We start from the raw sequence: 14563 nt of genomic DNA, 5'->3' as shown, positions 1-14563 counted from the left end.
AAGTCTCCAATATCATTATCTAAGCCTATAACTTTTATATTAATATATATAGAGGCATGGGACCACTTGTATTAAGACCGATGACCTTTGACCTTCAAAATGAGGTCAAGGTCAAGGTCATCATCAAAATTAATTTTTTTCCATTTTCAAGGTCTTTCAAAGTATTTTTAGCATTGAGAAGCTAACCGAAAGTAACGAAAAACCCCTAAACAAATTATTGCCCCTGAATGTCTTGATTAACATTTTTTAAGCTTATAGCTTTTACATTAACATAGATAGAGACATGGAATCACTTGGATTAAGACCTATGACCTTTGTCCTTCAAAATGAGGTCAAGGTTAAAGGTCAAGATCATCGAGAAAATTATTAATTAAATTTTCTAAGTCGTTTTGAGTTTCGTACATCATCCTAAATATTCTTAAATATCTTTTTTTAAATCATTGTAGGTGGAAAGCCCTCTAATTGTTCGCGAACAATTAGGATCACTAGTTATTAAGGTCTTCCGTCTCCTGCGGAAGACCCTACTATTATTGTTTGCGTTCTTCTTCTTCATTATTATTATTATTATTTATTATTATTATTATTTTCCTTGGTAGTACACGCGTTTTTCTCAACCATTTCTCGATCGATTTTCACGAATTTTTCAGGAAAGATGTCTTTTGGTGACGAGACTTCGTTTGCAAAATTTCGTGCTTGACGTCACTTCCGGTCAGGAGTTATCTCTCTTTTAGTGACTTTTTGAAGGGCCTTGTTGTCCACGCATCTCCTCCGTTAGTTTTGAAGCTAGAGTCTTGAAATTTCTACACAAGATAGAGTAAACATTTTAGAAGATTTGTGGGGGATTCGATTTTACCGGAGGCGATTTGCCTAAACGCTCGCCTGGACCTGAAAAAATGGATGCCAAAATTTTTCGCCGATTTCGACGATTTTTGACCTTTGATCTCCAATATCTTTTTTCTTGCAAATATTTTGTTAAGACATGTAGAACAAAAGTTGTGCACATTTACGTGATCTTTTCGAAAATATCAAGATTTAGGGGCTAGCCCCTTCAATTAGGGATCTACAAGGGCTCAAAGTCTAGATCAAATATCTCAAAAATCGTTAATATTTTGGTATAAGTCAAAGAACAAAAAATGTTCATCTCAACAATCCAAATCTATTCATATAAAAATTTAGGTCATATGTTACGTAATAAGGGATTTTAAGGGCCAAAACCATAAATTTTTTACCCCTTGTATCTCGAAAACGACAAATATTTTGAAAAGCAATAAAGAACAAAAGTTGTTCAGAATGATGATCTGAACAATATGCATATTTCGTTTTTACCCTATGTGGCCCCGTTAGGGAGCTACAGTTTGGCCCCTAAAAATTACTTCTAGAATTAACTCGAGAACGGTAAAGAATTTCTAAATACTTGTTGAACAAAAAATGTTTGAAATGTCATGACCTTTCTTACGATATCAAGCAAAAGGGGCTGATCCTTTAAATTAGGGGCCCAGAAGGGTCCAAAGGTTTATGAGAATATCTCAGAAACTATTAATATTTTGTAATAAGTCATTGAAGCGGAAATGTTCATCTAAACGAGCTTGTTCTTATCAAATCAAAAAGTAGGTCATATGTTACGTAATAAGGGATTTTAAGGGCCAAAATCATAAATAATTGACGTCTCATATCTTGAAAACGACAAATATTTTGAAAAGCATTATTGAACAAAAGTTGTTCAGAATGATAATCTAAACAATATGTACATTTCGTTTTTTCCCTATGTGGCCCCGTTAGGGAGCTACAGTTTGGCCCCGAAATATTTCTTGTAGAGATAACTCGAGAACGGTAAAGAATTTCTAAATACTTGTTGAGCAAAAAATGTTTCAAATGACAAGGCCTTTCTTACGATATCAAGCAAAACGGGCTGGCCCTTTAAATTAGGGGTTCAGAAGGGTCCAAATGTTTTTGAGAATATCTCCGAAACTATTAATATTTTATAATAAGTTGTAGAAGCGGAAATGTTCATCTCAACGAGCTTGATCTTATCAAATCAAAAAGTAGGTCATATGTTACGTAATTAGAGATTTTAAGGGCCAAAATCCTAAATATTTGACGCCTCATATCTTTAAAACGACATATTTTTGGAAAAGCATTATTGAACAAAAGTTGTTCAATGTGTCATAACCTATCGATCAATATCAAAAAATGGGTCTGTGGGCCTCATGGCTCGCCTGTAGAGTCGATTTTTGTCGATATCAGTCAATTTCAAAAACTTGTAACTGGTAAATATTTTGTAAGGACATATTGAACAAAAGTTGTTCAGTTTATCGAGATCTATCGATTGATATCAAGAAATAGGCCTATGGTCCTAATGGCTCGCCTGTAGAGTCGATTTTTTGTCGATATCGGTCGATCTCAATAACTTTTTACAGGTAAATATTTTGTAAAGACATATAGAACTAAAGTTGTTGAGTCTATAGAGGGCTAACAAATGACATCAAGAAATAGGCCCGCGGGCCTTATGGCTCGCCTGGAGAGTCGAATTTCAAACGAATTTCGCCGCAACTTTGCTTCAGAAACTTTTGATATGAAAAATTGATTATATCTAAAGTGTCTTAAAGTCGGAAACTAAATTGGGACTCATTTGTCTTTTTTTTTTTCTTTTTTTTTTTAACTCCGAGTGCATCAACAAATCGGACGGAAGACCTACTCGTTGCTCGCAACGAGATCGTGTCTAGTTATTATTATTATTATTATTAGGGCTTTCCACCTTTCAGTGGAAAGTCCTATTGTTATTGTTCTGTTTATTAGGGCTTTCCACCTTTCAGTGGAAAGTCCTATTGTTCTTGTTCTGTTTATTATTATTATTATTATTATTATTATTATTTTCCTGCCGTCAAAAAATTTTTTCGTCTTAAGACCTATCGAAAAACTTTATAGTCCATTATCTAGTACTTCTTGAGAAACGAATACAGTTGACCCTGCGTAATTGAACTTTGACTCCTTACGGAGTTATTGGACGTTTTGCAGAAATCATTGTTAGCGCCTCTACTTTGTAACCGTAAATGATAAGAGGATGAAACCTTTTCTAAAACATAGAGGGTAATTAGTAGAAGCGAAGAATTTAAAATGAAGGGATTCAGTGTCCCCTAAAGGGAGTTAATGACTCTTTATGTTTTGCGATTTATTCGTAAAACATGTCGAGCTTGAGAACGGTTTGTCGTAGAGACATGGGACCAACTGGAATAGGATCGGTGACCTTTGACCTTGAAAATTAGGTCAAGGTCAAAGGTCAAGGTCATCAGAAAAGAGGAAAAAATAGCACTTTTAATACTCTTTTTCCTGCTTCAGATAGCGTTGAAATATTATATGGGTAATTATTGACTTCTTGATTGGTTTTGATAGTATGCATTACAACTTTGAACTTTGACCCTTCTGTGAATTTCGGAGACTCGCGTCGAAAACCTTGTTATCGCTAATCCTACTTAACGGAAAGTCATAGAGACACGAAACCTTCGCTAATGAATTCACAGTAAAACCCTTTTGCAAAGAAAAAATAATCAAAGAGATACAAAAACCCTTAAGCATAGTTACTGCCCCTGAAAGTCTCCAATATCATTATCTAAGCCTATAACATTTATATTAATTTAGAGACATGGGATCACTTGCTTTAAGATCGATGACCTTTGACCTTCAAAATGAGGTCAAGGTCAAAGGTCAAGGTCATCATCAAAATTCTTTTTTTTTCATTTTAAATGTCTTTCAAAGGATTTTTAGCATTGAGAAACTAACCGAAAGTAACCGAAAACCCCTGAACAAATTATTGCCCCTGAATGTCTTGATTAACGTTTTTAAGCTGATAGCTTTTACATTAATATAGATAGAGACATGGGATCACTTGCATTAAGAGCGATGACCTTTGACCTTCAAAATGAGGTCAATGTCAAAGGTCAAGGTCATCGTGAAAATTATTATTTAAATTTTCAAGGTCGTTTTGAGTTTCGTACATCATCTTAAATATTCTTAAATATCTTTTTTTAAATCATTGTAGGTGGAAAGCCCTCTAATTGTTCGCAAACAATTAGGATTACTAGTTATTATTATTATTTTTTCCCTTTCGTCTCCGAGACCGTTGGATGGATTTTCCTGAAACTTTCACAGGTTATAGGGAACGATGGTACCTCGAGGCATTTTTTTCATTTTTTTCAAAATTCACTTCCGTTCGTGAGATACGTCCGATTTTCCGGTTTTTGAAAGAAACTTTGTCCGGGGGTAAACTTGAAAACCACTAAAGATAATCGAATGAAACTTTCAGGGATGATAGATCTATTTTCTCTATGGTGCCTGCACGTAATATTTTTTGTCGCCGTCACTTCCGGTCGTTCTAATTCTCAAAAAATGTTGACCCCACCGGAAGTTGAATCTCCAACTTCCGGTTATATAAAAAAAAGACTATTCATTCTCTCATTTTTCAGTGCCATAAATCTCGGTCATGAAACTAGTTAATGAGTTGAGTTTTATATATATTATAGTCACTATAAATGTCTAGAGTAAGTCAAATATTTTTGTAAAATTCACTTCCGGTCGGCAAATACGGCTTATTAGCTGTTTTCGTTGTTCAGCGTTTCTTTCAGAAACGGTAAAAGATAGAGTCATCAAATTTTCAGAGTGAATAGATCTCACTTTGTAGGCGTGCAGTAGGGGGTTAAGAATGTCAGCCGTCACTTCCGGTCGTCACCGGAAGCGATTAAATGAATCATAAATTTCAAACTTTTTTCTTCCAAATTGAAACCTATATCGGTTTACTAGGTCTCGTTCTAATTCTCAAAAAATGTTGATCCCACCGGAAGTTAAATCTCCAACTTCCGGTTATATCAAAGAAAGCCTATTCATTCTCTCATTTTTCAGTGCCATAAATCTCGGTCATAAAACAAGTTAATGAACTGAATTTTACATATGTTATAGACACTATAAATGTCTAGAGTAAATTTATATATTTTTGTAAAATTCACTTTCGGTCGTGAGATATGGGGTGGACATATTCAAACCTTGTTTTTTCAGTTTCTCAATAATGAATATAGATAGACGCTTGAAACTTGTAGAGTTGATCAACTAACATTAGTCCATTGTACACATACATTCAATTTTTTTATCCGTCACTTCCGGTCTATACCGGAAATATTCGAAAAAATGTCGATTTTCCGATTTCTTCGAGTGATTTCTCAGAGATGGCTGGATATATTTTCTTGAAATTTTCAGGAATAATGTCTTATGATATGACCTTGCTATAATTATTTTTGTTTTTACAACATTCACTTCCGGTCGGAAAAAATGGCCGATTTTCTGTTTCTCAAAAGGAATTTTGTCCAGCATTTTTCTTGGAAAAGGTAAAATATAGGTTCATCAAATATTCAGGGGTGATCAATCTCCGTTTGTAAGCGTGCAGCAGGGGGTTGAACATGTCGACCGTCACTTCCTGTCGTCACCGGAAGTGATGGAAAGAATCGCAAATTTCAAACTTTTTCCTTTAAATTGAAACCTATACTAGTTTATTAACTCTCTTTGAAAGTGTCAAAAGAATATTGACTCTGTCGGTAGTCAAAACGACTACTTCCGGTTTCTTGATAAAATATCTTTTTACTTTTCGTACCTTTGTCCCCATAAATCTCGCTTATATTTGAAGTCTTTCATATGATTTTCACATGTCTTAATAAAAGTATCAACTTCTAAAGTTTTGATAATTTTGTTTTTCAAAATTGACTTCCGGTCGGTAGTAACCTACTACTTTTTCTTTCTTTAGTCTACTTCTTTTTGTTGAGAACTCTTTCAGATAGAGACGTGAAATTTTCAGGGAATATAGACAGTAAAGAGTCGCTGTCATTTATAGGAAAACGCATCTGAATAGTACTTCCGGTCGTCACCGGAAGTTACGAGAAAGGAGTAAAAAAATTCAATAATACATTTCTCATTCATTGTTAAGGCACATTTTCTGATACATTTAAATGGTTTTCATAGGAATAGAAAGCTCTTTGCCGGAAGTGGTCTAACGGAAGACATACTCATTACTAGTAATGAGTGTCTAGTTATTAAGGTCTTCCGTTTCCAACGGAAGACCTTCTAGTGATTCTACTGTTTATTATTATTATTATTATTATTATTATTTCCCTTTCGTATCCGAGACCGTTGGATGGATTTTCCTGAAACTCCTGCGTGCACGTGCATTACAATTTTGGTACAAAAAATGGAAAATCAGAATATTGAAGGAAGCGATATAAAACCTAAATAGGATGATAGTATATCATTTGTACATATGAAAAATAATAGTTATTTTGTCAGTACGCACACGCATGTGCGTGCACGCGCATTACAAAATTTGTACACTAACTTTGGAATCAGTCTAACTTTTTTGTTGTTCATTGAAATGGCTTGAAATTCAAATCATAGGTAGATATTGAGACCCTTAACTGATCTGCGTGGTCAAAATTACCAATTTGCACGCGCATGCACGTGCGCTTCATTTTGATTGGATAATACTAAAACGTTTGTAACTATCTTATTTATGAAGCGAATGAGATGATATTCACAGAATACGTAGACAAAATGAGTATCTATATATTGGTGTAACTAAAAATGCCAACGCACACGCGCATGCGCGTGCAACGTTTTTTAAATGTTCTATTTTTAAAGGACGATAACGTTTTTGTTTTTCATCAAATTCTATTGATATTAATGGTTTAGATGTGTCTTGGTACTCCTTACAAATTGCTTTGGTTAGAATTACTGCTCAACACGTGCATGCACGTGTTCTGAATTCTGATTGGACGATTTTAAAATCGTTATAACTTTCTTATATTTGGTGGAAACGTTATGAAATTCACACTATGGGTATATGATACAAATGCCTGTTGAACGACATCAACAAAAATTCGGAATCATACACGCGTGCGCATGTATGCGCGTGCAACGCTTTCTTTCATTTTTTGGTACTGAAATGACCATATTGAACGTACTACATGTAATTAAAGGCTAAAATAAAATGATTTTTTGCTATAGATTCACAAGGACATCACTTTTTAATTGGGGGAGGTTTGGGGAACATATGTAACGGTCCCCGTTACAATTAGAACTAGTTTAAACAAGTGATGATTTTAAAACTTTTTGTGTTTGTAAAAATGGCGAAAACACTTTTGTTGAAGATACCTAATGGATGCTGACTTTTGAAATATTCGTTTAGTCACTGATTAATTCTTGTGTATATTGCATTTTTCAGTATCGGTAATTAATTAAGAAGACTCTAAAGACTTTGTAGAAATATTTCGACCGTGGTACCGGTCTTCTTCAGTCGTGTTTATCTCTCATAGCAACGTAACGCAAGACTTCCGGTCTTCTCCAGTCGTGTTTATATCCCATAGCAACATAACGCAAGACTATGAAATTAAGTCTTGCGTTACGTTGCTATGAGAGATAAACACGACTGAAGAACACCAGTAAAAAGTCTTGCGTTATGTGTTTAGAGTTTTCTTTATATTTTATTTTGAAAAAAGATTATATATATATATATATATATATATATATATATATATATATATATATCCAAATTGTGTTTTTAAAAAAATCAGTGTCCGGTATAAAATATTAAAAGAAATAGAATGAACAGTACACAAAGTTAAAAATTTAACGCAAACGCTTTCATTTTATAATCCTCAGGCGTTACATTTTAAAATAGTTTTGAAATGGTCTGACGTCAAAACTATTTTAAAATGTAACGCCTGAGGATTATAAAATGAAAGCGCTTGCGTTAAATTTTTAACTTTGTGTACTGTTTATTCTATTATATATATATATATATATATATATATATATATATATAGATAGATAATTTTTCAGAATCGGGTTTTTTTAAAAGGGATGGAACGCGTAATGATATGCACGTGTCCATCTCTTGTGAACACACCTCCTACAAGCTGTCCAGCACCGGCATGATGATAATCGACAATGGGAACAACAACACATTGGCAACATGTAGATGGAACGACACTCTACACAAATCGCAATGTGTACAATTCTCAGGAACTGAATCCAGTTAGTGATTTTAAGTTCTATTTTCAAAGGTCACAAATTTGGATATCATTTTGGTCGATTTTTCTTTTTTTTTTCGTAATGTGATAAATTCTTGCAAACTTTCAGGTTTATTTCAGGAATACCAACCATGTCTTTTGTATTATCAAGCCTTAAATCCATAACGCATGCTGTTCTATTATCCTTTATGTTCACCACAACACTGCTTTCTCTGTTATTTATACCTAGGAACAATATAGGAACAAACGTGTCACACACTAAACTACTCAGCTTTCTATCACACCTCGGTCTTATTTTACCATTACCCTTACCCCGCCGAGACCCTGCTATATGAGAATGGTTGCCTGCGTGGGATTGCTACTTTAGCTCAGCTCAGAGGCAGTCATATCGCTTGGGTTCGAATATACTATTAACGACTCTTTAATAGTTAATGCGAACCCAAGCGATATACGGGGTGGGGAGGGGGGGGGGGTAATTTCCAGAGGCTCAGCTTATTACTGGAATATTGCATTGCAAAGAAGGCATTTATGCATGTCACTCACTGCCGAATTTTCTTTTTAAAAATCTAAAGAACTTTTAGTAAATTTGAAATCACAAAACATTTCTCAAATCACAAACATCAAAACGTATGGTTTTTCAACACTTTACACATCCATTCCTCACGATGAATTAAAGACTAGGCTTTTTTGACTATCAAAATGGAAAAACAATATTCATATTTTGTGTATCCAAAACATTATACCACTCTCTGTCTTTGCACACGTTCTCTCCAGTTGATGGAGAAAGGATGCTGGAGTTCCACGTTGACAATATTTTCGTAAACCTTAGTGATTATGTCTTCCAACAGTCTGTTGGAATTCCCAAGGGCACAAATTGTGCTCCTTTGTTAGTTGACATATATTATATTCTTACGAGTCAGGTGTCTACAAGAAAAATATCTTACTGTGGCCTTCAACTCGATATCTAGACATTATACATATATTTTATTGCCAAATAATGGGGATAAATATTGAAGACAGATGTTAACGGTAAACTACATGTAACAACTAAGCTTTATGAGAAAGGGGTGAATTCAGCTTCTCCATCGTCAACTTCTCATATTTATATTCCAACATGATCTCCATATGGTTATTGTCTCTCAACTGATTCGATACGCAAGACCATGCTCTGCGTATGGTCAGTTTTCGAATCAAGGCAGGCTACTGACAAACAAGTTGATGGTACAGGGTTACAGTATCGATTTAAAGTCAACATTTCACAAATTCTGTGGTCATTATAACGACCTATTTTACAAATATAACCTATCATTGGGTTAAATGCTGTCTGAAGTGTTTTATACTAATTGTTAGGTCGTTCTGTACACATTGAATTTGACTGCGGATTACTCCGTTTACCTGATCAAGACATAGGACCCACGACAGGTGTGACCGCTCCAAAGTGGATGATTGATCCTTCTAAGCACCTGAGCTCATCTCTGGTGTATCCAAGATTCCGTGTCTGTCTTACTCTTAATTTTGTATTCTGTATAGGAATTATGAAATTGGTCAAATAACTGTTTGTTATTCTCGCCGTGGATAATTACATACAAAATTAAATTTGAATGTCATATTCTATGATCATAATAAAATTTCAGTAATGAAATGTTTTACATAATGCTCACGCACATGTACATGTAGGTGCACTTAAGAATGGTACGCATGTTACGCTGCCCTATGAACCGGATATGACGGTACGTTGCGTAATGGATGGACAGTCTGTAGAAGTGAATATTACACGGAAACAAGGTGCGTACGCATTTATGAAACTTAAGATATTTGTACTATTTCGGAAGCTTTGTTGAATATGGAAATTTTATCGTAAAAGCAAGATTCTAGAAGAAGACATAAATCCCAATACTACATGTAGTTATATTTGTGTCTTGGGGTAGAGGATGGATACCGGAATAGGTATGTCTGCCCATGCAATATAATTATTACAAATAAATTGGGTGCACGCAAGCGCACAAATATACATATAGCTCATGAAAGCAGTATTTTTCTGCCAGAATCGTAGTTCTGGAGTGTGAATGGAATATATGATGATAGCTGTAGTGCACACGTGTATTGGCGTCAGCTGATTATGAAATGCACCCCCTTGTGTAAAAAAAAAGTTTCAGTATTAAAATAAATTGAGATTATGCGATTTTAAATATAGATTATCTTTTTTTAATTTGTAGTCGCAAACACTGGAGGTCAGGAGATGAAAATAATCAACAGCCCTATGCTTGTTATATCCGTATTTCTTGTGATAAAGTTCTATATCTTATAGCTCGAACAATTTACGAAACTTAACATCGTAAAAAAAAAAAAAGAGGTGCGTTAACATTTCCCCACATATTTTGGATTGTTATGCAATTCAGAACTGTTTTTATTGTACAGAAATCGGACTGTCATTTTAATTATGGTAATGGTTTTCAATGGCCTGTTTTAACACCAAAAATTCTTTGCTATGGAAAAGAAATCTTAAGTAGATATTTCGATTGTGCAAAACACAGAAAAAGCTCATCCAAGTATCAAGGCGAAGTGAGAACAAATCAGCTATTCACGGTTTTGTGCCTCTTGCTTTCGAATGATATTCAATTAAATCCTGGACCTACTGGTACCTACACCTGTATAGGTTGTGCGAATAATAACACGTCGGATGTTAAGTTTAATGGCAATGAAAATATTGAATGGATTTGTGATTCGTGTATCAACGACATAGCTGAAAACTTCTACAACACCGAGAAAATAGAAGAAAATGATATTAATCTCCCTAAAGGTACAAAATTTGCCCATGTGAATCAATGTGGTTTAATGAATAAACTGGACCAAATCAGAATTTTACTGAAAGATGGGATTTACGATATTCTGGCAATCTCTGAAAGTAAACTAGATTCAAATATCACAGATTCTGCAATACGGGTAAACGGGTACCACATTGTACGCAGAGATCGCAATAGACATGGTGGAGGGGTCCTAATGTACATTAAAGAGAAATGGGCAATTAAAAACTTATGCAAGTGTGAAATGTTTGAAATGCTTACTGTGGATATTAAATTAATTAACTCTCCAACAATAAATATTGGGGTTGTGTATCGACCACCGGATTCAAACACCCAATCGCTAGAAATTTTTTAGGAGTATATCGAAGATATAACAAGTAGTGGTCATGAACGTGTAATAATGAGTGACTTCAATATTGACCAACTGAAAACATTAAATGTCAAACGATCCATGGAAACTTTAGGTTTAGAACAGACTATTACGAAACCCACCCGAGTAACAAAAGATTCAAGCACGCTCATCGATCACATCTACGTAAACGTGCGTGAAGTTTACAGCTCATCCGGTGTAGTGCCAATAGATCTGAGTGATCATCACCTGGTGTATGTCGTCCGAAAGAAAAATAAGCGTGACACACAAACTGATCATATATATATGAAATACAGAGATCAGAAGAAATTTGACGAAAATGGTTTTCTCAGGGATCTGCGGGGTGTTGAATGGAATGACATTAAATCTTTTAACAACGTAAATCAAATGTGGTCAACATTTAAGAAGCTTTTTATGGAAATAGTTGACGTACATATGCCAGTCAAAAAGCGCCGTATCAGGGCCGATTCCGAAAAATGGATTAACGACGACGTTCTATCTGAAATTCGTCAAAGGGATTTTCTCCATTGGAAGGCTCTAAGATCCAGCCAGGAATCGGACTGGGCCTTATATCGATCAGCAAGTCGTTTTGTAAAAATAATCGGTGATGCTAAAAGGGAATTTGTTGACAATGCGATAAATCAATGCAGTGACAAACCTAAGGATATGTGGACAAGATAAAAGCAATTTCTATTATCTAAATATGCAGGCGCATCAGCATCCTACCTAGGAATTGATGGCGAAGTAATTTCAGACTCCCATAAAATTTCAAATGCCTTCACTGATTTTTTTTTGTGGCATAGGTCATAAATTTGCGACAAATTTTGATGATTCGCTCCCGAAAATTGAACAACTAATGCCGAAAGCCTCATTTACAATTGCAAATGTATCTACAGGATTTTTGAAGAAAGAAATTAAAAGCATGTCAAGTTCAAAAGCTACAAGTATGGATGAAATTTCTGTAAAATTACTGAAAGTGAGTATTGATGTTATAGCTGACATATTGTGTTTCATCATGAATTTCTCTATACAGGAGGGTGACGTTGTAAATGAATGGAAAAAGGTTAGAGTCACCCCGCTTTTCAAATCTTGGGACAATTTCCATGTTGATAATTATAGACCGGTATCTCTTTTATCTATCAAAAGTAAAATTGTGGAAAGACATGTTTTAACACTATTTACGAGTATTTGAATGCAAATAATCTTTTAACAGAGCATCAATCAGGTTTCAGACCAAAACATTCTTGCTAAACTGCTTTACATAATATCATTGATAAATGGCTTGAGAACATTGATAAAGGGAAACTTACAGGTGTACTTTTTAATGATTTAAGCAAAGCATTTGACATAGTTAATCATGATGTATTGATGCACGAATTTTTATCGTATGGTATATGTGAAAAAACTTTTAAATGGTTTCATGCTTATCTATATGAAAGATCGCAATGTGACAAATGGAAAGGGACCATCTCAAAGGAAAAAGATGTTACAATCGGAGCCACTCAGGGTTTTATATCAGTCCTCTGTATTGTATTCTGTTTGTAAATGACTACCCAACATGTCTCAAGCATCCTACAGTCAATATATATGTAGATGATACCACGCAAGATGTTTCGACAAATCTTTAGATGTTATGAAAAAAAGTTAAAGGATGATCTTATAAATTCTATGGAATGGATGCATAAAAACAAGTTGACAATAAATTTAAAGAAAGCATAATGTATTTTAATAGGAACGTCATAGAAATTATCGAAATGTAGAAACCTTTGTATTAGTGTTGGTGAATTTTTTATAGAAAATGTCAAATGTGCCAAACTTGTAGATGTTTACATCGATGAATGTCTTACGTGGTCTTACTGCACAGATGCCTTATGTAAAAAAAAAAAAAAAAAAAAAAAAAAAAAACTTAGTCAGAAACTAGGTGTTTTAACGAGATTGAGTACTTTTATGTCAAAGGAGGCACTACTCAAAATTTATAATACTATTGTTTTTCCTCATTTTAATTATTGCTGTACAGTATGGCAGGATACAAAGAAAAAGACAAATATTGATAGGCTTTTTAAATTACAAAAGAGGACAGCAAGGATCATTTTACATACCAAAGTACCTCATTCAGTGTCAACCTCTTTTCCATGCCATCAAATTTGAGATTGATGCCTTTGATTGACTATTTCATTTATCGAAATATTATTCTTATGTTTAAAGTTTTACATCATATGACTCCAGAGTATTTGCATGTTTTTAGATTTGTGAATGAGGTAAACACTAGAAATACAAGACAGAGCTCTACTAATTTTATTTATTTTAGAAGAGCCAAAACAGAATATTTTAGACGATCTTTTATCATTTCAGCAGCAATTTTATGTAACTCATTAGCAGATTTCATAAGAAAATGCACAACTACCACATCTTTTAAATCAGCCTATCTAAAACATTATTATGACCCTCAATGATACTCGTGTGTTTAGTGTCTCTTTTCATTTAGTTCTTATCTGTATGTATATAAATTGTGATATTTCCATGCTATGTGATATATGTTCTCGATATGTACATGTATATTTATAGACATGACCACAATGTAAACTAGTTCATACAACTAATTGTGTAATCATTTATAAATAAACGATATTATTATAACAATTAGAGATTGACTTGCTGATCAGTTGTTTGTTCATTTTCGATTCGTGCCCCTTTATCAGGGGAGATAAATAGCAATTTGTCAAAATAGGGCGGGTTAATTGTAAATTGTTCACAAGAACCACTTGACCAGCGGAGAGAAAACGTATGTGAAAGATTTATTAAAGAGTACGGATTCGAATTTGTTCAAATCATGTAGAGTGGGAATCGGTAGGGGATCAACGTTTTGAATAGAGATATCTAGGGGAAAATCTTTTAAAATGTTCTTCTACAGAAGAGAAGAGGCCTTCGTGGCCGAGTGGTTAGAGCACCGCGCTCAAAATCACACGGCTTCTCACCTCTGGTCGTCGCGGGTTCGAATCCCGCTCGCGCCGGTAAGTGAGAAAGTTTCCCAGTTTACTTTCGGAAGGTCGGTGGTCTCTTCCCAGGTACATTGTATCTGGGTTCTCTCTTCCACCAATAAAAACTGGGCGCCACATCAATCAATCTAAAGAAGAGAGGAGTCTTAATAACACATATTGATATCCAAACATCCTGTGGTAATGCAGATTCAAAGTTGCTCAAATCATGGTTCCTTGTTTGCCCCCCTCTTAAAGACCCAATTTTAAGTTGACACCCCCAAATTGTAAGCTGCCTGCCAATCAAATATATAACAATAGATCTCAGGTGGAGTGACATCTGCAGACAAT

The 14563-nt window shown here is 34.6% G+C and overlaps 1 long non-coding RNA gene across 1 annotated transcript in view; it reads left to right on the top strand.

Annotated features, from left to right (window-relative positions):
• LOC125662166 (uncharacterized) overlaps nucleotides 1–13882 on the top strand; it is a 42228-nt gene extending 28346 nt beyond the window's left edge. The window contains exons 2-4 of the long non-coding RNA XR_008798009.1: nucleotides 7873–8067; nucleotides 9741–9848; nucleotides 10280–13882. This is a non-coding gene — a long non-coding RNA (uncharacterized LOC125662166). The remainder of the gene's footprint in view (nucleotides 1–7872; nucleotides 8068–9740; nucleotides 9849–10279) is intronic.
• The last annotated feature ends 681 nt before the right edge of the window (nucleotides 13883–14563 follow it).

Source organism: Ostrea edulis, chromosome 8, assembly GCF_947568905.1.
Source record: "Ostrea edulis chromosome 8, xbOstEdul1.1, whole genome shotgun sequence".
NCBI lineage: Eukaryota > Metazoa > Mollusca > Bivalvia > Ostreida > Ostreidae > Ostrea > Ostrea edulis.
Note: the sequence above shows the minus strand (reverse complement) of the source record. Positions and strands in the feature narration are given on the sequence as shown.